General features: G+C 41.5%; 1 protein-coding gene across 1 annotated transcript in view; it reads left to right on the forward strand.

Annotated features, from left to right (window-relative positions):
* Positions 1-8645: 8645 nt before the first annotated feature.
* The window catches only part of atxn1a (ataxin 1a), a 91233-nt gene continuing 73833 nt past the window's right edge, over positions 8646-26045 (forward strand). The window contains exon 1 of the mRNA XM_061255474.1: positions 8646-8757. The gene's annotated coding sequence lies outside the window, so the exon portion shown is untranslated. The remainder of the gene's footprint in view (positions 8758-26045) is intronic.

Here is a 26045-nt window from a genome sequence, read left to right on the forward strand (position 1 = left end):
GGCTGGCATGTTGCCAAAATGAACATGAATTTGAATAAAAGGGAATTGGCCAATTGGCATATACACTCATTGAGCACTTTATTAACTATTTATAAAACTTATTTTTGGGGCGACATTGGCAGTCAGAGCAGTCGGAGTTGAAAAATCATAGCACTGCACTAATCTTGTGCAATTGAAATATAACATTAAAATGCAAGGTAACTTAAAGTGTGAATCCAAGTACAAAGCACAAACTTACTGAACGATTTACTGCATACGCTCAGATAGCTATAGACAGGGCAAATAATATCTTGTAGAAAATGTAACTGTTGGACAATAACCACTCATTAGTCATCATTGGATGACTGACAACAGAATGACAAGAGGCTACAGCTTTTGTCTGTCACTGTGAAAGGCTGTTGTCTCCTTTAAATGTGTAGCTGTCAGCTGTGCAGAATTCTAAGTGGCCCTGAAGCAGAAATTTAATCAAATTTTTTATATAATTCTTTTCTGTTCAAATATATAAATATAGTTATTTCTAGTCAATAGAGTCATAGCCTTGACAATTGGTAGTGCTTTTCTGTAGTCCAGACAAACATATGCTGTATCCACACAGTCTGGTATCGGAGTTACCCTTCTGAAAATGTAATACATTTCAATATATGGCATACATGAAATTTCATATGTGAATTGTACCTTATCCAACCTGTTCTGTTGTTCGTTCCATGACCTTGATATGCACTTTTTTGTACGTGGCTTCGGATAAAAGCGTCTGCTCAATAAAACGTAATGTAATATATCCTACACAAATATATTGAATTTTTCACAAAATGTTGCATTCCATATTTCCATATTTCCCTTATCAAAAGTTATGAATGTTCTGTTTGCTGTTCATCACAGGAATACATAATACATAACTGTAAAATATATGGCAAAAAATTTAATTTGTGAATGTGGGAATAACTGATATACAGTATGTTCATGCTTCAATCCGCTCATGCCTTTGTCACCAAGCAAACCTCCACAGCGGTGTCAGCCAATGCCTGTCCACTCATCAGAGACGGAGAGTAACACGACCTCCCACCCTTCTCAAAGCTTCACAAACGTGCGTGTCCGGTTCCACCCCCTCACAATGACAGAGAACTCCACCGCCTTTGCTCAGCTTCATACATTATTCAGCTGCCACCTTGCAGGGTTTTTTTCAAACATTGTACATACTACAACTATCTCCTGTCGACCAACTGAAAAATAAAACTATGTCACCCATGACCCCTAAATGCCACCCTATTATTATTTTTATTATTATTATTAATGCACCAAAAGACATGCATGTCATGTTAGACATACTCCTGCTGTTGCCCTTGACCAAGGCAATGCCCTCAGAACTTGAGTTGGTCCCTGGGCACTGCACTGTGGCTGCCCACTGCTCCTAAGCAACTAGGATGGGTCAAATGCAAAAATGACCCCACGGGGTTCAATAAAGCATATCTTAACATATCATTTTGCCATTATTATTATTGCATAATGGTAGTAATACTAATAGCACTCCTCCTCATAGCATACTCTATTTTATATTAATTTAGGTTATGATGTTTGAATAGTTGTAGGTTTTATTGTTAATGGCTTTATGTTTGTTTTCTTAGGACTGGCTGTAGATGCCATGACATGTATGTATTTAGAATGGGCTTTGCATCTTGGTTAGCATAGCTACTGCATTAGCGATGTTGCATCTTTACTCAGGGTGTGGAAATGATAGCCAGGTCTGATACTATTGCTAATTTTAATCAGTTTACTGCCTTAATGCTTCTTCTATGCTGTAAGTTACTCTGAACAAAAGCATTTCTTAAATGAATGTAATGTAGTGCGATGTAATCACCAGAATAAATCTCTCTGTAGTTTTTATGGTTTTACTGAACTTTGAACACGCTCATAGTACTAATAATGTTCTTATAACCATGGTAATCATACTCCACTACATTGTACTTGTACAGCTACCACTGGCATTTAGCACCTACCTGGGCAATGAACCATCAACTGAGAACAATCAACTGAGGTGGAGAGGCAAGATTTCATTTAAATTAATCTGCTAAAGTGGATGAAAATTGTAGGTAGCCAGGTGAGAAACATGCATTTCCGAGCTTTCTTCTAGTAGAGAGGATCTTGGGATCTTTAATGGGGGGAGACAATTAGAAACTTAGTTTAATGATTTATTTAAAATGGCACCTCATACTGTCACAGCTGCAAGAGTTTGCATTGCCTTTCATTTGCCCCAGATACTGCTTTCACAAATCTATCTACACTATCTATCTCTATATCTGTCTGTCTGTCTGTGATGATATCGCTCCACGTCCAATGAAAACGCAGTTGGAGTATTTGTTCTAATAAGAGATCTGAGGTTGCCGTACTGGAGGAATCTCCACTCTATTGCGTGTCATCGGCTACCCCATTACAAATAGTGTGATGAATGTTCCTGATTCCCGGGGCTCATGTATTATTCAGGAGTCGTCTCTGAGAGTCAGAGGGAGGAAAGGAATTCTCACTGACTCATGTGTTCTGCTGGGTTTCTCTTCGGCAATTAGAGCTAGACTTTCAGAAGATCACATTAGCAACCCCTCAAGATTAGCGCTAATCTGTCTGCTGCAAAGGGGTTGATTAAGTTGGATGCTCCCAATAAAAAGATTACGACCCTGCTACGTCTAATCTGGGCGTTTTATTTCCCCTGTTATCGAGCAAGGGGCAATTGAGAAGGGCGAGGAGGGCATTGGAAAACATGCCTTTCCTTGGAGTTAACTAAAGCTGCATTATGTCTCACTGTAGAACCATTGGTGCAAAGCTAAGATCAACACTTTGAGGGATTCCACAACTTTCAAACCCTGGAATGGGTTTACTAGTAACTATATTTTCTCTGACCCTCCCTCGCTATGATATGTGGTTGAATCTGTTAACATACAGACCATCATACACCGTTCTTTTAAAGAAGTGGACGACATTAGCTCAGGAGGTAAGAGCAGTCGTCTGTCAGTCGTGTTGCAGTGTGTCGAAGTGTCCCTGAGCAAGACACCTAACCCCCAATTGCCCCTGACGAGCTGGTTGGTGCCTTGCATGGCAGCCAGTCGACGTTGGTGTGTGAGTGTGTGTGTGAATGTATGAATGAGGAGCATCAATGTACAGCGCTTTGCTATATTAAATGCCAACCATTTACCAAGTGAATATAACCTCTAGCTAGTGGAGTGTTTAGTTTGATGTAATGGATATCTGTGGAAGGGAGAGCAAAGTTTTTACGACAGTACATACTTCTCCTGTCCCTTGTCAACCCCTTCCTCTCTCATAAGCCACCAAGTCCTTGTCCTTGTTTCGGGAATTCTGGTGTATGTTTACAGGAGCCCAGAATCAGAAAGCCTAAAATAGAATGCCCTGTCTTGAACTGCTGAGTGTCGTGTAGGAAGTGAAGGAATTAATTGTAGCTGTATTAGGCTCACTTGGAGAGTTTCCAGCACCTCTGTGTGTGTGGCGCTGGCTGTCTAAATCATACGTCTTTGAGTAGGAGCATCGCTATAATGCCTGTCATGACTCATGCGAAAGCATGACTCAATGAATAACGGCCAGACTGCCTCTGGAGGTAATCAATAGCAACGGAGTCTGAATGGAAGGAGCGTTATCTGTCCGCCGGCACGCACGTACGCATGCACTATTTTTAATTCTGTTCAGAGGCTGTCAAGAGCATTTTCCAACAACCGGCTCACAGGCTGCGTCTGCCAACTGCGCCTGTGAGAGAATCACAAATCTTGTTTTGCGAGTGGGCGTCGTGGAAGTGTTATTGTGAACCCCGCGCCTCGTCTCAAAAGAGTTTCAAAAATAGGGAGGAAAGCGAGGACACTGGGCTCCAGTACATTGCTTTTAATGTCTGTTCATTCGCCTTCCCTCTCTGCCTCTCGATATCCCTCTGTTTCCGTTATTCTTCATCTATCTCTCCCTTTCCATCTGTCCCTCCCTTGTATTTTTCCCTATCTTAACCCATTATGGAATCATAATGCATGTCAACGGCCATGTGTTTGAAAAACGGTGATAAGATCAAATGCAACACATCCGTCTGTTAAGGGAGATGAAACGGGCAAGATGCATCCACCCATAAGGGGTTAATCGCTTTCTCTCACAAACACATGTATGCAAGCACACACACACAGGCAGACAGACAAACACATACACAGAGGCATGTACACACATAGACACGCACACAGTCTACGCTATGTGATGTTCGACCATCTTGTCAGCATATTCCTTTGGGAGGGTTGCCTGAGATATCAAGGCAGATAAATCATTAGCTGACTGTTGGGCCGAACATAATCTTTCAACATATCCTCTGGAATACTGTTCTCTTCTAATAGTAACTTATTGGTGACAGATATGCTGTTGTCATTTTATAAGGGCATGTACTTCCACTTGCCTTTGTATCTCGTCAACTTGGCCTACCTCCCGCCACATACAGGTAGCCATGTATCTGCCATTTATTTAGGTCCTTGATGGTGTGGACTTTAGTGCAGCAATGGTAGCTAATAGGTAACTATTTTTGAAGAACCTACAGCATATCAACAGGCAGATGGTAGTAGGGTAAAAAATGGGTTTGAGGAGGTGCTGGGGGTCATGTGTGGATAAATCTGAGCACTGACGCTGAAGATAGCTGGATTCAGGAAGCACCATAGCACTGAAACAGGCCTCGCCTCACAGTAATGAAAGATTCGTTTCTCTCCCTGGATTGTGGCTATATCTCTATCCTTGTCCTACTTGACCTAAGTGCTACCTTTGATACTACGGATTCTTCTCCTCCATAGGCTGGAAAAATCAGTTGGCATTACTGGACAAGCTCTTATGTGGTTTAAATCTTATCTTTCTGATAGATCTCAGTTTGTTAGGGTAAATAATGGATCAGTTTTGGTGCTTTGCCCTTTTCTCTTTGCATACTCCCTCTATAGGCAATACCATTGCTATGCAGATGATACACAACTTTATGTATCTTCTAAGCCATGTCCAGCTAGCCAAATTGGAGGCCTATCTTAAAGATGTCTGAATGGCCCAAAATGTTCTCTTACTGAATTCAGATAAGGTTGATATACTGATAATAGGTCCCAAATCACTTAGAGATACATTCTTACAGTTTTCTTTGAAATTATATGATTTCTCTATTTCTGCCAAAGCGGTTGTTAAAACCTTGGTTTTATTGATTCAGAACTCTCTTTCGAGGCCCATGTTAATAATATCATCAGAGTGAAAATTTCCAAATTAAGGAAGATGTCCCTCCAGCACACTCTACAGATGGTGAATGCATTTGTTAACTCACGGTTGGATTACTGTAATGTTTTACTGTGTGGTCGCACTAATCCAGCTCTGAAATGCCTACAGAATGTATAGGATACATCCGCTAGGGTTCTTACTAGAGCTAAGAAATGTGAGCATATCAGTCTGGTGCTCAAAACCTTTCACTGGCTGCCTATTAAATTTAGAATTGATTATAATATCCTGTTGTTAACTTATAAAGCTTTAAAAGGCTTGGCTCCAGAATATCTCCGTTAGCAACTCATTCCTTAGTCTCCTAAAAGATTGCTTTGTTCTCAAGATGCTGGCTATTTAAAAATTCCAAATATACAATTACGATTATAGAGCTCCTATTTTATGGAAAAATCTCCCCAGGCATATTCATGCTTCAGACACACTCTCTGTCTTTAAATGTAGGCTCAAACTCATCTCTTTAGTCAACCCTACAGCTAAACGGTGTATAGTTGTGGAGATGGCTGGCAGGTACAATAGCCCTGCTCCTCTCCTGGTTCATGCCCATGCTTCCACACATCCTGGTGGATGGGCATCCCCCGGGTACCTCTCCAGGTTTCCTCCCATCGGGGAGTTTTTTCTCGCCACTGTTTGAGGGTTTTTCTCCTAATAGGGAGTAATTGACCTCATATGTCATTTGGGGGGTTAGGGCTGATATTTTTTTAATTTTCTTCCCATCTGATATTATGTAAAGTGTGTTTGGGATGCCTATACAAATGAAATTGAATTGAATTGTAGTTATGCATGATTCTAACGATTTGCACAAATTGTAGCAACACCTCCTATCCCCACTAGGGGGTGTAGCGGACACTTCAACATGCAAAAGTATCTCATAATGGAATTGAATATAAAGACCAGAGTAGGTATTTCATGAAGCAGATTCGACACCCCTGTTATAGACCATAGTATCTACTACTTTATGTTTACTAAATCACAGGAGTAACAGAAAGTTGCAAAGTTACAGACCTTGCCCCATTTCTCTGAGATGAACTTAACATACCATAACCCAGGCATACTCAAATCTGCTTTCTTTTCCACCCAAATCCAATATTTAATTGATCGATTAAGGCCAGAGATTTAACTCATCTGGTGTCCAAGGTTTAAATTAGAGGGGAAGAATGAAAACCAGCAGTACAGCTGGCCTCAAGGGCCAGTTTTGTGTACCCCTGCCATAATCCACAATCGTATGCCACTTATGAGTGCAAAATATGTTTGTGATTTATCCTTTTGAGTAGAAAATTGTTTGCATAAGTGCTGAAAATAAGTGATGAAAAATACTCTTCCTGGCACGAGGACCAGTGACACCCACAGTGGGACAAGCCTAGCAGTGATATTTCTTCTGGCTGTAGAAAAATGTTGTGTTGCATTAAAGTCAATTGCATTCCGCTTGTCACTTCTTACACAATCACCCGGCTTGCTTTCAGTTTTGCAGCATCACTTGCTGGTTTCTACCATGCTCATTAGTAGGCTACCCGTAAACTAGCCTTGCACCACACCCTGTGGTTAACTTGTGCTGTGTGATTCTGGCACAAACACACTGTGCATTGTAGTGATTGTAAGCAAATTATTACGGGGAACTTCAGTTTTTTGTAAAAAGCCCGGTGCTCAGTGATACAGGGACTACTTGTCTCTTTTTGGAATGTACACCTTTGGTCACTTTAAGGCTAGCCCCCATATAGGAACAAGGGACAAGCTGTGTATACAAGTTGAAAACACCATCAGCAATATGTTCTGGGTCAACAAAATGATATTATACTAACATTTTTTACAGGTGATCCACAGGATCATATTTCAGGATTTTCGTGTGATTTACTGTTGGATTCACTGTTGAACAGAAACGTGGTCATGGGTTAAATATCTGGATGGGACATTCCTGTTTCACTCATAATGTTAGGCACTTGCATTTCTCAGTTACACACTGTGCTGAACAAAAGGGAAATGTACAGAACACAATACAAGCCACTGTGAATTTCTGCAAGTTTCTCCTTGGCAGTCATGATAGCCCCAAAACAATGGGCTAGCTACTGAATGACAGTCACGGGTGGGGTCCCTGTCTGTTTTCTGTGTCCTCAAATACTAGCAGCCTTGTGCTAGGAGTCAGTTTACAATGTGTCTGGCTCTTGAATGAAGGACTGCCCTGGTGCTAGGGTGACAGAACACAGTTCATAGGCTTTATTGTTTTTTTTTTCATTAGAGTCTGCCCACCCTTACACAGAATGCTAATACAGAGCTAGCATCTAGGCACTTCCCCAAGGATAGCATAATCTGAGAAACTGAAAAAACTGGAATTTAGTATTGAATTATTTTTTTAATATAGTTTACACAGCAGAGACGATTCATTTAACACATTTTGAAAAACGGCACACTGAACATAATCACAAAACCTGCCTTTATTTAGATTTTTCAGGAAATAACGATATTCGCAATCTACTGACACCAGGCCCAATGCTGAGAGCACAACGTCACATGCATTCACTCATTTGCACGATAACATCCAAGCTATTGTTCTGTAACAAGATCCTCATTTTGTCTTGTTACTAACATTCCTTTCAGACTTCACATTTGTCTGACAAAGGCTTTTGAGTAAAACATTTGAAACATGATACAAAAATTCTACCTTACATAGATGGGTGGCACTGGGCTTCTTTTGCAACGGCGACATATTATACTGATGCACTGTACGTATGCCATTCATATTGAAAAAGGAAATCCCCTGGAGAAAACTGGGCTGTCTTCTTGCTCTTTTCCGGTCATGCTTCAAAAATAATTAATTTCCAAGTGATTTCATATGTTTTCAATGAAGTGCTATAAAGTGTGCAGAGTACACTGCCTTTCAAAACATGAAACGGAATGAAAAAAATATTTGCTTATTGTGGGCCGTCTTATATTAATGCAATGCCAAAATGACATTTTCAAGAGCTTTCAATAGTTTCAATAGTCTTGCCAGCAATAATAAGTGCGCAGCGATGAAAGACGTGTACACAGAGTCCCTATTTATGAATGGCGATGGGTCGTTTATGTTATTTTCTAAATTACAGAGATTGTTGCGCTCAGGATCTGAGATGAGTGCGAGTAAACATAGAAATGGCAAACAATTTAGGTTAAACTGAGTTCAGCGATCTAGTAACGCGTTGTGGTGTGTGGGTATGTCTTAAAATGCGACTTTTGGACACTTGCCAGTCAGCTGCCTCGCTTCCATCCCCTTCGTGCACATAGTAGGAACTTTGAGCTATTGCACAGGCGGCCAAGTGCTCCATATTTGGCTTTTACACATTCACACACACAGAGCGGGGGGAGGGAGAGGGGCATTGAGCAAGCGAGCTAGTAGCTGTACTGCTGCAGACGTCGGCATACTCTACTCACTAGTGGAGGGGAGACAATTCCACCGTCAGTGCTGGAAAAAGGAGCCCTGGCAACAAGCGAAGGCACTGCCTTCTCAGACCATTACACCGTACAGTAAGTCATATTTTACTACACCGCTGTTATTGCTCTGTCCTTGCAGCTACGCAGACACTTTACTCAGACAGCCAAGTGAGAAAAATGGCTGGAACTAGGAAGGGATTTAAAGTAGCACCCTCGTAATTTATTTCAGTTTTTATTGATTTAAAAAAAGCTATGCTTACTATCCCCGAAATGCAAAACTCCGATATCAGAAGTAAAAAAGACCGCTCGACTCACGGTGGTGTGTTGTCATGTCACTCCTCAACAATCTTAACTGGTTAGCTTGATAGCTAGAGTGCGAACCTGGTAGCGGATGTTTCGCGGAAATGTAGCCGGACAAGAAGCGCACTGAGCAGAAGCTGGCGTAGGGCAAGCTCGCTACTTACTGCGCCACTCCACTGCCTCTGGTTGCACATTGCATCAAATAATGTACTTTCTTGTGATCGCTAGTTCACAGTAGTATAGTAGCTAAATTAACTTATTACTGTTATGAAATTTCGCTGCATAATTCGTAGATACGACTCTTGCTTAGTCACTTCCCCGTAGTTTCTATCATGTTAGTTTCCAACTACGATATTTCAGAGCTGTCAAGAAGAATATTGTTTAGTAGCAAATAAACTAGGAACCAGGAAAATGCAAAACCGTCAGTTTTTTTTCCAATCAAATCGTAATTGTAAAAGTGTCTAGCCTACATAATACATAATGTATTACACGAATATTACACTGGGAAGCTTTTTTATTTGTGTAAATCATCGTAACTGTATCATTTTAAGTAATTTATAACCTATACAATCTTATTATTGGTGTATTAAGGACATTGCCGCTGTTGGCTACGGCGGGTGGTTGCTCGCCTACCCGTGATGTCATACAGACCAGCTCTGGTTATATAATGGGGCTGTTGGGATCACACCGATTGAAGGCTATTTTTACTTTGTTTACAGTCATGCATTGCTGTGTGCATTGTCAGAGCTTCAGAATCAAGAGTTTTCTAAAAAAAAAAAATAACAATAAAGTATTACGCGCAGCTGCATACGAACGTAGGCATGAATATAATTTTCAATGGCAAAATGTGTCTAATACGCGACTGATGGAATATTTAGGCTACATATTCAATTAACATGTCTTACCGATTATTTTGTATTCTCTGCTATCTGTTGTGTGTTTGTTTTGAATTGCTAAGTGTTGCCAGTGACGTATGTTGCTTTTACATGTAATCCAAATGTAAATATTAGGGTAAGAATGACATTTCCAGAGGAGAGCTGTCCTCTTGGGGCAACACGAGCGTGCGCTGTTCTGCAGCAAAATACATGGACGTAATCTTTATCAGAAGCCGGCGCGACTTCTAGAACAAACACGTAAAAATAAAATTCCCACATTAAATTGCGCGGTGACGTGAAATGCAGAACTGGCATGCTAGTAATTGATATAGTTTAGCATAATTGTACACTTAACAATCAGTGCAATAGTAGGGCGGCTCCATAATAGCAGTAACAATAAACATTTAAACCTAGGGTTTCTGTGGCTTCTTGTGCATTCCACTTTTCTTTCCAATGAAAATTGCTGCTACACAAATTTAACAATCTGTTTATAGTGCTCTGTTTATACCAGAGCTGCACAGTAATATTTTCAGGGTAAAATAAACTCTTAAAGAAAGCAAATGGTCCCTAGAGGACTCTGATTTATTCTGTTAGAGTTGAATTAACTCTGGACATTTTACGGTGTAGCTTTTTTTATTCAAGGATGACCTAATCGCGCTTATTATGGCACGCTTATGAATACATTTTCCGCAGGGTACTCTGTGCAGTTCCCTTTGGAGTTACGCGCACAATATTTTATTGACTGATCAACAGGTGGAATTACTAAATTGTTGAATTAACAAATAAAACCTGGTTACCTAACCTGCACACCTAAACTGCCTGTTGAATGCTGAGATTACAAAAAAAGCAAATGTTTATTAACCAAAATCATTTTAAAGAAAATAATAATAATGAAAGTGGTCAGGTACACATTATCAGGTACCCAAATTATTATTTCATTTTGTTGGAACAAAAATTGTGGCCTACATCAAGATTAGAGAATCACAGAAACAGAAGATCTTTGGAAACGTGCATCATTGTAAATATTATAACTAATATTTCAATGCCTTAAAACGATGAACTGGACTTTGAAAATACTGCTCACATATTTAGCAGAAGAGATATTGCAGAAATAATAAGCTCTGCAAACACAACACACAAACGACTAATTAATTTGACTCATTGACTCAACTTTTACATGTCAGTTATTTCACTGAATATTAAACAAGTTATCAGACTGTTAGCTATTTCATTGGCCCTCAATTCTGGTATTGATTAATGTGTTTAATACTTTGTTAAATCAAGCCACATGATTTATTATTGCAGTAAGTGCACTAATAAATGTAGTTTTTATTGGATGAATGCAGAAATACCAGCCTTTATGGTAATTGTACACAAACTGACGGAAGGCACATTACACTCTCTTTAGCCTCCGACTCAGGATATAATGTGTACACTCCACCCTGATCAGGGGGCGTGTCCCAGTTTCTCAGCTGTATCAGCTGACAACAGCTATTGGCTGGGGGGTGGAGTTTGTAGCCTGTTTTTTTCCTTCGCTGGTTGAAGAGAGCCTTGCCGAAAGCTCATAGGTGTACAGTGTGTGCCTCTGTGTGAGCCAAAAGCATCGTCAAAGCAGTGCTAGGCACCGAAGTGGCAAATTGCCTTTACACTGTTTTAAGTGTCAACCCCCTCCCCCCGCCCCAACCTCCAAAGTGAGTGTCAGTGTAAAATCTTTCCGCTAAATCAGATAAGGCATTTGATCTTGCAGGAGGTTGCATGACAGGCTGGAGACCAATGTGTGACTGTGGAAAGGGGCTGAGCGTAGTAGAATGGAGAAGGGTGTGAGGCAGTGTGTAAGCAAACTGTACCACATTTCACACATTCATTTCTTCCCTTTTCATCCGGCTTTATTCAGCGAGTTGTACGTTGCCGCTTAGAAACTCACCCTGCTTGTGTAATTACCGCTGGTAAAAGAAATAGGTAAATACTAAGTAACTAAATACTTAGAAACACCTCCTCACCTATCAATTCAAATGACTATCTTGTACAGCAGGTGTCAAAGTTTTAGGTTGGTTATAGCCTGTCTGCAATTGTGTACTTCCTCAGAAATGAGGCAATACATGTGTTCTAATGTATTCCCAAAAATTATTAGGCTTATCTAAATAAATATGCCGGTAAACCTAACCAAAAACTTTGATAACTACATGGTAATCGCTTCAATTGATAGGTAACAGAGGAGGAGTATTTCAGTTTTTAGTATCTAAGTATTTAACTATTTTTTACCAGTGGTATTTACCCAATAATTTCACATTTTTACTTCATATTTAGTTGACAAATACCTACTACTGTAAAAGCAGGCGTTACATACAGGCTCTTATAGTATATTATAAAGTGATACATTATATAACAGCACAGGCTATGTATTGGCATGCTGGTGCAGTGTTTTCCACCAACTGTCTGTATGTCTGGATGAACTGAATAAACCCCCTTGTACTCAGTCTCATTAAATCCCTTCACAAGGCGGTTGCTGTTGTGCCGTTTGGTGCCGGTCGAGTTCCCGGTTCGAACGCCACCGTCTGCTGTCGGCTACCCGCTACGCGTTTCGGCTTGGCTGCTGTCGGTGGCACGGAAGTCATGCACATTTAAACAGGTTACTGCCTGAAAATAAAACCTGTTCCAGTACATAATCAGGTGTCAGGGATCGCATGCATTGTATTTGACAGCAGCGCCTAGAGGAAATACACTTCAAATGCGCAGCAGAATAAATGATGCCAGCAGAACCTCCGGCTGGTTCTGCAGTCCTCCAGGTATCGTGGGGCTGAAACCAACAGTTATTCACATCGCTCTAAACAGCAGTCTTCCTGTTCTTAATATGATGGTGGTGCTGGCTATTATGATACCACACCACAGTCAGGAAATGACTGGACTTTCTAAAAAGAAAGCTCTTTTTTTATACATGATTGTTCTAAGCTAATGACTGATCATAACACTGTCTGTGTGATTGGGCAAGAACGTTTTTGCATTTTTCAATATATAATTTCTCTTACATTTTTCATATGAAGAGCTTGTGCACATTTGCCACGTTGGATTCAACAAACGCACCTAACTTCAGACAACTTCCCGAAATGAAAATGTCTGTTATGATATAGTTTATGTGGTAGTATATGTGGGTTCTGTCAGATAGATGGCCAATTGGATTAACAAGAATAAGGGATGTCTACCACATAGTCGGTACTTGATTGCTTAGACTTGTTTGAAAGTTTGACCCGAGTTCAGTGTGTCAGACGAGCTGACATGCACTGCAAGACTCTCCATAGGTAATGAATGGAATACTTGTACAAGCGATTTTAAGAACAAATCTGTTGGTATGGGTGGTTTTTGCACAAGGCCCAATGCACCATAAATCTTGCCTTGGGAAATATCCTCCCAAACTGAACTGTGATATTCACTGTAGATTGAAAGCGCTGCATTACATTTCAGCATCCTCCAAGGTCGGCAGCTATTGATAGAGGCAAACCGCTCTCGATAGAGGCAAGCTGCTTTCTGGAAGATTCTTCATAGTAAAAGCCACCAGAGTTCAAAGTGCTGTAGTGCTCTCACTGACAACAGCAGTGTTTGACGTCTCACTCCAAACACGGCCAGAGTCATAGGTCTCAAGATTGATGGATTGCTCTGCACTCAGGGTGCTTCTGTGGAACAGCTTCATGAGTCTTCTTCATATGAGCCACCGATTGAATGTGTGTGTGTGTATTCCACATTCCCCAAAATTCTGGGGTCCCAGCAAACCTCAAATTCTTTGGTTCCACGTCATCGTTCTGAACCTAGCCTTTGGGGGGTCAGAGCAGGAGCACCTTGGAAGGTGCACATACTGCAGTGACATCCGTGCCTCCTACTGTCTTCTGGAAAACACTGAATTAACCTGCACTCAAAGTGAGGGAGAATAGAGTTAGTAGATTGAGTTAGTTTGTCAGTTTCTCCAGTCCCTTTTCAAATATAAGTGATGTAAGTTCTCATGGCAAGTCCATGCCTACGGATTAGAAACTCGCTGTGACAACAGGATAAAAAAAGATAAACAACACTATGGGACCTCCACCCTCAGCACGCAAGTTCTTCCTTCTCATTCAGTCTAATGACGGCAGTAAGCTTGAGTCACATCTGTGATGAAATGGTGGCCTAATCCTCCTTTCCCCCCTGTGTGTTTGCAGCTGGTCTTGTTCCCTATTCGGTTTGGGTTCAGAACATTGTTAAATGATTTGTACTGTTAATTCCCAGTACAGCTTGCCTGAATGAGGGCAGAGAAAGGGCTAGTGTGTGACCGTGTCAGAATCAGCTGTCAAGGAGGGGGATTTGCATGGCGTTTGCTGATGGGGTGTTTGAGACCCCAATGAAAAAGCTTGTCTATTTTTAGCTTGTTGACTTTACACCAGTGTCTTGTTCCCTTCCTTTGTGTCTCATGTAGCTAAATTGCTGTTCAATTGCGAACATGGCACAGGTTACGTTTGTCGGCTGCTAGGGACTAGAGATGTTTTACACAGAGAAAAATTGGCAGTTTAATCAGTATAGAATAATTGGCCTGCCATGCAATGTATGTAATATCCTTTGCCTTCATTTAGGTTCAAAGTTCAAAAGTAGATCTGAGAGGTTCTGAGAGCACAGGTTAAGTGTGATGTGGGCCCTTTTTCCCTACTAGAGCTGACAGAAGTCTTTGAACAGGGTTGTCTGTTGAAGTACTGAGATATTAGTCCCTATTTTCAAGTGCAAACTACTCTGGGTCTCAGTCATATACAGTATGACAAAACTGGAACTGATCGTGCATGAAATTGACTACTACAATTCAGTACTGTCACAGCTCACAAACAAAAATGACCTGAATTTACAGTGACCACCTCAGATTCTGTGGGCTCAGTAAAATACATTGAAAAATAATGTTTTCCTCCCAAAAAAACTTGGTGTAGCTTAAACCTAGATGCTAAACTAGTAATGAACAAAAAAAGTCAAGTGTGAAATGGTTGCTCCTCACAGTGGAGCTGCAAGTTCATGGTAGCTGTTCAGCTTGACAATTGTATTTCACAGCAGTTATTCTTCATGGAAGGTATTCCCCACATTAGCTCTTTCTCACACTTTCTTTGTGGTGTCTGTTACTCAGGTCAGTCATTAGTCATGAGTGCTGTTCCGAATAGTCGCTAGTCTTCGTGGTTACTAGCAGTTGTTTGTGATGGTGGCTGTTCCCCGTGATAGCTATTCCTGTGCTGTGTCTGAGAGTTGACTGGGTGAGTTAAGCTTCCCATACCATACCACCTCGGAGGGCTTCGTGCTGAATATAACAATGGAGCTTGATGCAACACTAAGATAAGGAAGACCAGAAAAATTCTGCAGTTGCACTGTCCTCCTCACTTTCTTAAACTTACTTCTTATTTGGTGTTCCCAGCTACCGGTGGCAGGCAACCCATTGGGTCCTCAATGTGCCAATGCTGACAGCACAAACCCAATGGATGGTTTGAGATACAAAGGGAGGCCTGGTTAAATAACAAATGGACAAATGGAATTTCTCTCTGGCTCGTCTTGCCGTGACTAGTGGCCGAGCAGAAAGCGGGCTAAAGAACCCGACTTAACAGCGGCCATCAACAATGACTCCGTCCAGGCCACGGAGGATACGCATCAAGAAAGGAATTCAATAACAGGAAGAGACACTGATACAAACAAGCAGTGGAATACCAAAACCCACCCTTACGTTGTTATTTCTGGCACAGTTAAACTACTTCTATTATACTGTATTTCTGTATTACTCTGCGAAGTGTATACAGTGTTAGCTACATACAATGGCTACAAACAGTGTTATGTTGCTTTTATGGACAGTTGATTCATTGTGATCTAATCTTCTTGTACGAAGGTCTCTGAAATGTCAGACTTCTTAAAAATAGTGAACAATCCACTGGCGATGGCAAAATAGAGATTAAACCTGTTTCCTTTCATTTTTCCTCACTAAATTTATTTGTCAAATTATTTTTATTTGATTAGAAATCAATTAGAATTAGAATTTCGAATTGTATATTCATATGGGTTCAGCAACTGTGCTTACGTACGCTTATGGATAGTATATACGTTATGTAAGTATAAGATTTATTATTTAATTATTTATTCATTTACTTTAGTCTTTTTCTCAGGACAGTCTTAGAGGGTGGATGACACTATTTAAATGTCTATGAGCACTGGGTTAAAGGCTAATGTAATATTAATAAAAATGCAATAATACAAATAACACAAGTTGAACACATAAAATTTGATAAATATTCCAAACACATATTAACAAACAAACCTTATTCAATTTGACATATTTGACATTCACATTACCATGAAATGCATGCAGGTTGGGGGTTGGGTGGAATAGTCGCTTGTAAGTATTTTTAAAGTAACACTACATACTATATACTGTACAGTATATGGATGCTGTATACATTCTATGAAGTTATGTGTTAACTATATGTAGTTATGTGTTAGAAGCTATATCTCGAGTCACATATATACAAAACAACATACCAAACAGGGGTTTTTCAACAGTAAGTGAGAGTGTTTTACGTGAAATAGCAGTTGTCATCCTCTCATTCATAGCTGTTTTTAAAGGAAGAAGCCATTTTCAAAAACACATTCTTCCCTTCCTGTTGTAGAAGATCTTACTGAAAGGACTTCCCCCTTTTTAAGTTACCCATTTTAAAAGGGAGTTCAAAGTAATTATGTTGCAAATCTGAATGTTTCACAACTAAATACAGTCCAACATTAATATGCAAAAAAGCAAAATTGTGTCTACCCAAAAATGCTCTGGGAAATATCGAAATGTAATGGAATCAGTGAAATGCAATATCTCCTCAGTAAGACGCTTAGGCCTAAGGCTAATTCATTTTGCTCACAGCCATTTCCTGCATTTAAAAATATCATTGGTGTGAAAAACAAATAACACAAACCTGCCGCCTATTGTTATCTATGTGAGGAGAATGCTGTTTGTGACAGTAGGGATTGCTCAGATATTGGTCCCGGAGGTAACCTTGTACAACACAGCAGAATGTGTTGTTCCAGACCTGGCAATGATCACACTGTTTCATTCATCACTGAAGTGTCCAAATAGCATTTATACTCAGCCTCTCTCCTGAAGAACAGCTTGAATCCACGAATCCACGAATCCACGAATCAAGCTGCACGCAAATCAAGCAGGGAGCGTTTTAACATGTACAGCACCAATACCATTTAAATAGTCCAAATTGAGTATGGCCAGCATGAACAGTATACACAAACTCCTAGCAAGTACATTGCTGGAATACCTATTTTCATAAAGGAGTTTGTAAGATGTTGGATGTCTTCCCGCTCACGTCACATGGCGTTAATTAAAAACGGGGCAATGGAAGGCGGTGAATGAATAAGGGCTTGTAGTTTGCGATGAGGGTCACTGGAAGGGCTGCTGAGACACGGAGTCCCCCCCCCGAGCACCGTTCGGGGAGAAGGGGGAGGTCCCATCAGGAGCCAGCGTGCCTCGAAGGAGGGCCTGGAGATGTGGCTGCCTTACTAGAGGACTCAGTGGAAAAAACCCAGGCGAAGCGTCGCCGTGGTGGAGGAGGAGGAAGAGGAACAGGGTAGCGGACTTGCTCTTACACTCATGATCACGCATCACATGCGCCGCAGCTGCCTACTCGTGCGTCCACTCGAAATAACGTGCAGATGTGTCCTGTAGTATTCTTGTGCAATTCTCGGGCATTTTTAGCGATGTTCTTGTTTCGAAGTGACTGCAGCGTGTTGCTGCTGAAAGTTACTGTTGTGCACCAGGTGAATGGCAGCTATGTTTGTGTCATAAAATGGCGGGGTTTTCTAAACTTCTGCTTCTTGTGTGTTCAAATGCCGGGGGCAGCCGGCTGGGAGTCGACTTCTGGCTAATGCCTCTTTCACAATAATATAATGCATATTGATGCAAACCCCCATATGAAAAAAATTATATATGTTAATATATGTAAAAATATGACATCCAATTTAAGCAACATCTTTAAAAGATTAATCAGTGTATGGCATACATTACTTGGTCTATATCATTGGCATATCTCAGCTTACATAAAATCTGTCTATATTTATCTGTAAATGTGTCTATATTTATCTATAATATCTGTGTATTACATACACTCAGTGATCACTTTATTAGGTAGAGCTGTACACCAGCTTGTTAATGCAAATATTTAATCAGCTAATCATGTGGCAACAACTAAATGGATGAATGCAGATGTGGTCAAGAGATTCAGCAGTTTTTCAGACCAAATGTCAGAATTGGGAAGAAACGGGATCCAAGTGACTTTGACCATGGAATGACTGTTGGTACCAGGCAGGGTGGTTTGAGTATCTAGAAAACTGCTGATCTCCTGGAATTTTCCTATATTCTCTAGATTTTGCAGAGAATAGTGTGAAAAACAAAAAACATCCAGTGAGCAGCATTCCTGCGGGCAGAAGAGGTCAGAGGAGAAAGGCCAGACTGGTCGAAGGTGACAGTAACGCAAATAACCATGTATTACAAACAACAGTGGTATGCAGAAGAGCATCTCTGAACACCAAAGTGGATCGGCTATGCAGCAGAAGAATAAAATAAAACTAAAAACTGTTGTTAGAATAAATACCTAATAAAGTGTTCGTTAAATTGCTCAATACACTGATATGGGTAACAACCTGCAGTGACAATTTCGCAGCAATTATTGTGTGGAGACTGTAATTAACCCTTTCTAACAGTATTGCCTCCATAGAGTGAGCAGGGGGTGGGTTGGGTTGACTGTGGGTTGAATGTTCTTCTTGCCTTGTAGGTTGTAGCTCTTATGTTCCATTTGTGGGCTGTGACAGGGGCTTGCTTCTGCAAGATGCTTGTGCTGTAGCTGTTGTGCTTCTATGTATCTGAGAGCACCCGGACCTCAGATAAAGGACACAACCAGAGCCAAGTGTGTGTGTGTGTGTGTGTGTGTGTGTGGGTGAAATGTGGGCACTTACATACTTGCACTTACATACATTGTAGGGCACACCAGTAAACTGGGGATGCGTTTTCAACAGGGGACAAAAAAGTATGTGTGTGTCTGGCCCCCTTTCAGCTAAGTGACTGTGGGCCTAGAATCTGTGTGTCTCTGTTACCTGGTGACTGAATGTCTCCTTTGGACGCTGGGAGAGTGCCCGGGTCAGTGTTAGCACTCTCGGGCCAACACTGGCCGACTGTAATCTCCTGTCCCAATTCTTCTGCCCTTCTGGGGACGTTGAAATCAATGCGGCCCCTGACCCCAGTGCCTCACAGGAACAAGGCAACCAAAAGCAGAAGAGATTGTTTCCACTGGCAAAACCTTTGAAGGGCACCATCAATGCTTTATCTGGCTTTTTGGTCTGCCAGAGTGTGACAGTTTTCTCCCATGTTCATAAGATTACAAGAGACGAGCTAGGCCAAGCAGGTGCTTTGCTGGACTCCTTTCATATAGGGGACATCACCTTTACTGCTTAAAGGGCATGTGTACGCTTGGCCATAGGTTCATTAAGAAAGTGATCTAAGGGGAAGGCTAGGTCACGGGAAGGTGGGTGTTTGGGTGTAAGGCAGCATAGCGCCTGTAGCGTAGTGGTCAAGGTACATGACTAGAAGCAGCAAGATCGGTGGCTCGATCCCCAGTGTAGCCACAATAACACGATAAGATCCGACCCGTGACCCCCTGGACCCTTGACCCCACATTGTCCACATTGCTTGTCTCCTGCTTAAGCCTGATTTATACTTCCCTACGCCGTAGGCTATGCAGAGGCTACAACGCATAGTTGCATTTCTGGGGAGGTGTGCATCGGGCTACGCTGTAGGCTATGATGTAGAAGTATAAATCAGGCTTTAGTGTAGATCAACTGTAAGTCACTTTGGATAAAAGCGTCAGCTAAATAGCATGTAATGCAACGAGTGATGCCAAATAAGATAATAACTCAATCGATTAAACTGGTCTTTAATGGAACATAATAGATGTGAGAGAATGGGCAAGCCATTTGCTTCTAGCTTTTCAGGTGTCCTGGTTGTATAAGCCGCCATGACAGCAGAGTACGCAAGCATGCTAGGAATGGGTCATTCGCGAGTTAAGACAAAAAAACACAGCTGCGCAACAGCGTGAAACGCACTTGTGTAAAACCTCAGCTTGGTGCTAGAGGGGTTTCTCTGACAGCAGGCTGCACGTTTTAAAGCTTGTTTGCAAGCCAGTCACAAGGAAGGGTACTCTTGATTTACTGAGTTTTTTTCTTTTAAGTGATTGTAAACACTTTGTAGAAACAAGTATGTTTCATGTCGAAGCCTTGTGCAAGCGGCTCGGAAGAAGCTGGAATGGCGAGTTTGAGCTTCAGGGTGTTTCTTTTTTCTTTTCTTTTTTTTGCAGTGTTCTCTTTAATAAGCGAGCATTTAATTTGTTTGTCTGTTTGCCAAGTGCAGCACATGACACGTCCTTCGTAGTATTGTTGCTCAATCGCGGGCATTTCAGTGCTCTGATTTGCTTGCTCTGCAATGTTTTCTTTTCCTTCTCTGTAAGTACAGGTAATTTTAAGCCTCTTACATGCATAATACTCAAACACTGCACTCTGGTCCAGCTCTGGTGAAGAATGAGGCTTACTGGAAAAAAACCCCACCATGTGCGTTAAGTACGCAGTACCTGTGAGGATGCTTGTAAATATTCCTTCTAAAGACCCCTGAGATAGTTAATACCACCTATGTATTGAATGTCTTCACATTTCAAAAGCCTTCACAAATTCCTTGCTTAATGATGCCAATTTCCAATTATTTGATTGCATGGCCGATAGTTTAAAAAGGCCGTTTGAAAAGTATCATGCGCTCTAGAACAGTTGATAAAGGCCATTTCTTTCACTGATTCGTTACTTGGTCATAGGATTCTATGACAACAGAAAAAAAAGCAAATTTAAAAAAAGAGTTCAACTAAGAATAAAAGTGCTTTGAATCTTTTTTCAATTACTTTGTGTTTCATAAGCGCTCGATTGGCTGTCTGCTCTGGTAGTGCCGTCTGAAAAGGCTTTAATTATTGAGCCTCCCTGTAGAGAGAGGTTCAGTCCTTTTCAGTTGCACAATGGGACTCATTTCCATTTCATATCTATCGCTGCTCCACTTTCCGTAGTCTTTAATCATGTATGAGAGCGAGTTGCTCCGGGGGAATGTGTGTGTGTGTACGTGCATGCTCGTGTATGTGTGTGTGCGTGTGTCGGGGGTGTGGCTTAAAACAGTGTCAGAGGCTGCAACTGATACTCTTCTAGGATAAGCCCAGGTCAGCCTGATAAAATTCAGCTGCTACAGTACACCCCCTTTGCCTGGAGTGGGCGCTAGTAGCACTGATCCCAGATCAGCACCAGAGGTTTCTCTGCGGGATCCTCCTGTTCCATCTGCATGCAGGCCGAACACTGCAAAAAAATTAAAAATAAGTCAGTCTTAACAAGTATCGTATATGAACTTATATTTACACTTAAAATCTTATTTCTATTACTTTTTTAACTAAATGAGACAAAAAAATGGCAATTAGGTGAGAACGTTTGACTCATTTCAAAATTTGCCAATGGGGTGAGAAATTAAGTTAAGTAAACAGTAACTTAAAACAAGCAAATATCTTCTACTTCAGAGAAAAATATAAGATCTTAAGTCTTAAAACAAGACTAAAAAACGCTTATACAGACAGCCATTTTTTGCAGTGAAACTTTTACGGCAGGCCCCAGTGAGCCCGCCCAGGATACTCCAGCTGTCCCTCTGGGGTGTTTGCAGTATCTTTGATGATTTGTGGGCTACCCGCATACGGAGGTACTGGATTGGACGCAGTCCAAGACGCTGTACGGTATGCATTCACATGTCCTGAAAAAGTATGCGCAGGCAAGTAGCACTGCGCCGCCGTGCAATGCTGTACAAACAATATGAGCATTACTGGAGCATAAATTCCTTTTGGCACTTTGACTTTTATTGCATAACTTTCCAACGCCAGGCCCTGCTGTGTGTGTGGTACATAGAAAGGCAGAGGTGACTGTGCGTGCAGGTCACACACACACACACACACAAAACCTTTTTTTGGCCATCCTGTCATTATTTATTTATCATATGTCCATTTGTTGCGTATGGACCTATCAGTGTCAGGTCCTAGAGCAGCAATATGCAAACAGGACTACATTAGAATTTTTAAAGGGTTTTAATTTGTGATTAAGCCCAAACCACTTACACGACACTTGTCTTTTAGTCTTTAATAAGACTTAAGATCTTATATTTATATAAGTATAAACTAATTGCTTGTTACTGTTAACTTGTTAAAGTGCAATTTTCTTACCCCATTGGCAAATACTGAAATGAGTCACACTGTCTTACCTCTTTTTTGTCTTGTTCAGCAAAAAAAAGTAAAATAAGTACAATTAAAGTAATTTAATCTCAATATAAGGCTAAAATACTTGTTGAGATTGAGTTATTTTTTAGTTTTTGCAGTATAGTACTAGACCACCAGTGATAGCCTTGTGGCGGGATTGTAACATGTCTACAGCACCACGTCATGTTATCATCTTCCTGTGGGTCTGTTCAGATCCGATTCTTTGGCAATGTAAATAGATCCTGGTTTCATTCATTGCCAATCCAATAATATACTGTCTCTGGCTTTGCCCAGACTAACCAGGCCTTGTCCTCAACTTTAACTAAGGAAATTTAAGTTTTTGCATGCATATATACTCAGCTATTGCTGCAAGTTCACATATTCCATGACTTTGTTGGCAAATACTCTCAGAAAAAAATGGTTCCAAAAGGAACCCTGTGATTCCATAGAAGAGTCTAATGTAACTTAATGGTTCTTTGTCTGGGAGCTCTCAGACTTCACACCCATGATAGAGGGTTCCACAAAGAACTAAAAAGGGCTTTTCTAGGGAGACAGGCACAGAACCCTTTTTTCTGAGAGATAAGTAAGCAAAGCCCTTTGTGGATAGATTGAATTGAGGCCTCTGCCAGGGGAATAATTTCTGTCTATTCTGAAACTGTACATTTATGTTATTCCTTGGTCTTCCATAAAGATCCAGTTAAATATTCAATAACCTCAAAGTGAATGAGGACATTTCGTGTGAAATATGAAGACCCGCCCAAACTTATTTTCCCACAGGTCTGTGCAGGTCCAGCTTTTGGGGAGTTCTTAGGTGTGAGTACATTTTTCCTTCCATTCGCTAATGGACTCGTAAAAGTCACGCTATGGGAATTGTTTGGCGTTCTGCATACCCTAAAGCGACATGTTCTCCGGTCCTCCCAAAAACTTTTCACCCAAATACCGGCATTTAATTAATTCAGGAGTGACTAGATTAAAAAGGACTGTATTTAATAAAGATGTGCAAGCTTGGCAGAAACGGTGATTTAGGGCCGTTTCTGCTGAAGAATTAGAGCAGGAGAGTGCCGTTCCTTTCGTCGGGTACGATCCTGCACGCATTATCAGCTGACTAGAGTTTGAATACAGAGAATAGTAGGCCTGTGTCAGGTGTGTAGGAACGAGCTGTGCGGCTCTGGATGTGCTGGTTTCCCCCTCGTGAAACACTCGATAGGTGTCGGGAGTTGCGTTGCGAGCCGGCTCGTTGCTAAGCAGAAGAGCCCCGCTGTGTGCGAAGGCGTCGTCTCTCGCAGTGAGCCGGGGTTATGTTCCGAGGCGTTCTGATTGTGTTTACTTTGGGGGTCGCCTGAGAGCGCAATTGAATGCCATTAGTCAGAGCTGAGATAACACAGATCGACCTGGCCCTCTGTGTTTAAATTGTACTGGAGCGCTGGCTCCCGTTCGCTGGGAGCCGGCCTAACCCCTAACATGGTGGCTAGACAGACATTAGCTGTTTGCTTAGCAGATGTCCTATGCATAATGGCCTGTTTACCGTCCTGTTCCCAGTTACTGGAGTGCATTCAGATACAGACGGCTGCAATTTGCTATGGGTTGTCTTGAATTTTGTTTGCAGCGGTTTGCAGCGTCTCACAACAGTTTTTGGAGATATGTTTGCTCTATTTAGCGAATGTTGTGGCATAACCGGAGGCAGCAAGCGAGGTATTTTAAATTGGTGTCGCGCCGTACACATTGCCCTATTAGCAACCGGACGTTCAGTCAGCACAGTTTCCGCTTATAAAACAACTCGAAACTTCCTCCTATGCCGACCTGGGGACTCGATGCTACCGATGCGGGCTGGGAGAACATGGTGACGAGACACGGAAGCGCCAACGATGCTAAAGGCGCAGAGATGAGCTGAAATAGTATGAGGCTGGTAATGTATCCGTGACCGGATCACAGGCGTGCGCGGCAGGGTGACGGATCAGCTCACTCAGTGTGACAGCGTTGCGGAACGGGCGTGCGTTAGTGGACGCCTCCTCTTCCGCATTTGCATATTTAATGAGGGAGGTATACACTGATAGGAGGGACATGTCTGCGGGAGAGGGCGGTGGAGCCACCGCTCAAAGTCGCCTTACAGTCACCGCAGGGCTGAAAATATCTCTGGGATGACGTGTATTTCTTCTTGCCGGTTCTGATCCTGTTTGCCCTGTGCGTTGCGAGAATACCACCATAATGCGGGCTAATCCCTATGTATACTATATACAATGGGCTCAGAATTATTGGCACCCCTGACTGGCAAAAAACAACAACATGATTACTGAGATAAAGTCAAAATGCTGAACATGTTAAAAAAAATACTGGACTTTATTAATGTTTCAATCAATGGAGCCAACCAAAATCAAACATTAATTTAATAAATTTCACCAAAGTCAAGGATCCATAATTATTGACACCCCTAGTTTAGTACTCAGTGCATCCACTTCTGGCAAGGATAACAGCATGGAGTCCTTTCTGTCATGCTTGGTAAGGAACACATTTGGAAAGGATTAACAGTGCCCCTGGACCTCTGGAATTAAGACAGCCTCAAAAGGTCAGTGATGTTTTGGAGCTGTTTTAATACATTTTAATGAAAGTATTCTTGTGCATTGCCAGTAAAGGGTGCCAATAATTCTGGAACCAAATTGATACTACTGGAACATGTTATTGGTATCAGGTTTTCTGAAAGAAGACTGCTAATATAGTGAACACTAAGGGAATTATGTGGCCCATGACTGTTATAGCCAGACTATGCACATGGTGCAGGCAGCAATTTGGACAATTAAAGTCACTGGAATTAAACTGGGGCAACAAGGTCAATTAAAGAGACTGGGATTAAACAGGGGCAACAGGCACAATTAAAGTCACTAGGATTATACCAGAAAACAGTATATCATGCAATAAGCACAAAATGGAAATATCCGATATGCAATGATAGGGCACTGCCTGTCCAGATTTCTCAAATTAACACTGAAATTACATCTTTGGAAATCTGACATGGTGACATTCTGATGTACAAATTCTGCTGATACCTGGATGGACACCAAGACAGACACTCCTCGTGTGGTGTGATGGAGTATCAGTGCTCAGATATATTCAATTCAGTTCATTCAATTTTTATTGTATCACACTTTTTACATACAAGATTATCACAAGGCAGCTTTACAAAGAGCCCAGGCTGAGACCCCCTCAGACTAACAGGAAGAAACCTTGAGCAGAAACAAGCTCAGAGGCTGAGCCCATCTGCTTCTGGTCAGCACTGGGCAGGACAGTGAGTTTAACAGTAGTAAATAAATTAAATGAAGTTAGTAAATTAGATTATACAAATAATAAATTATGCAAATACTAATTATGCAAATAATTATGCAAATATATAGGCCAGATGAGGTGGGGTGTATTAGTTGTGGTTATTTGCGTTTCAGTTTGTAGTAGAGTGCCACTGGTGTTGGTTGCTAAGTGACATCAAGACATATTATTAAATGTGTTGTAAAAATTAAACATTAAAAATTAACTTGGCAAATTTTAATGAGACAATGTGTGACTGGCTAGTGAGGCGTTTTAATTCATCAGTTACAGAAATGGCTTGTGCTACATTTTACGAAAGCTGTCGAGCAGACAGACTTCATCCTCTGGCCTTTCTCGGCCAGGCGAAGGTAAAGGTATCTTGGTAACAAGGCATCGTCGGTAAGTGGAGAGGTGACCTTTGAGCCGGGCGGACAGAAGTGGCTGTTAGGTTGCGTAAGCGAAACCGTTCCCCGTGCGTTCGCCAGACGCCCGTCTGCCAGGGGCCTCGGAAAAAGCTCAGACTTTGTTCCGCCGATTCACGAAGCGGAATTTCAGGGCCAGAGCGCCG

This window comes from Conger conger, chromosome 9 (assembly GCF_963514075.1).
Source record: "Conger conger chromosome 9, fConCon1.1, whole genome shotgun sequence".
In the NCBI taxonomy this organism is placed as follows: Eukaryota; Metazoa; Chordata; class Actinopteri; order Anguilliformes; family Congridae; genus Conger; species Conger conger.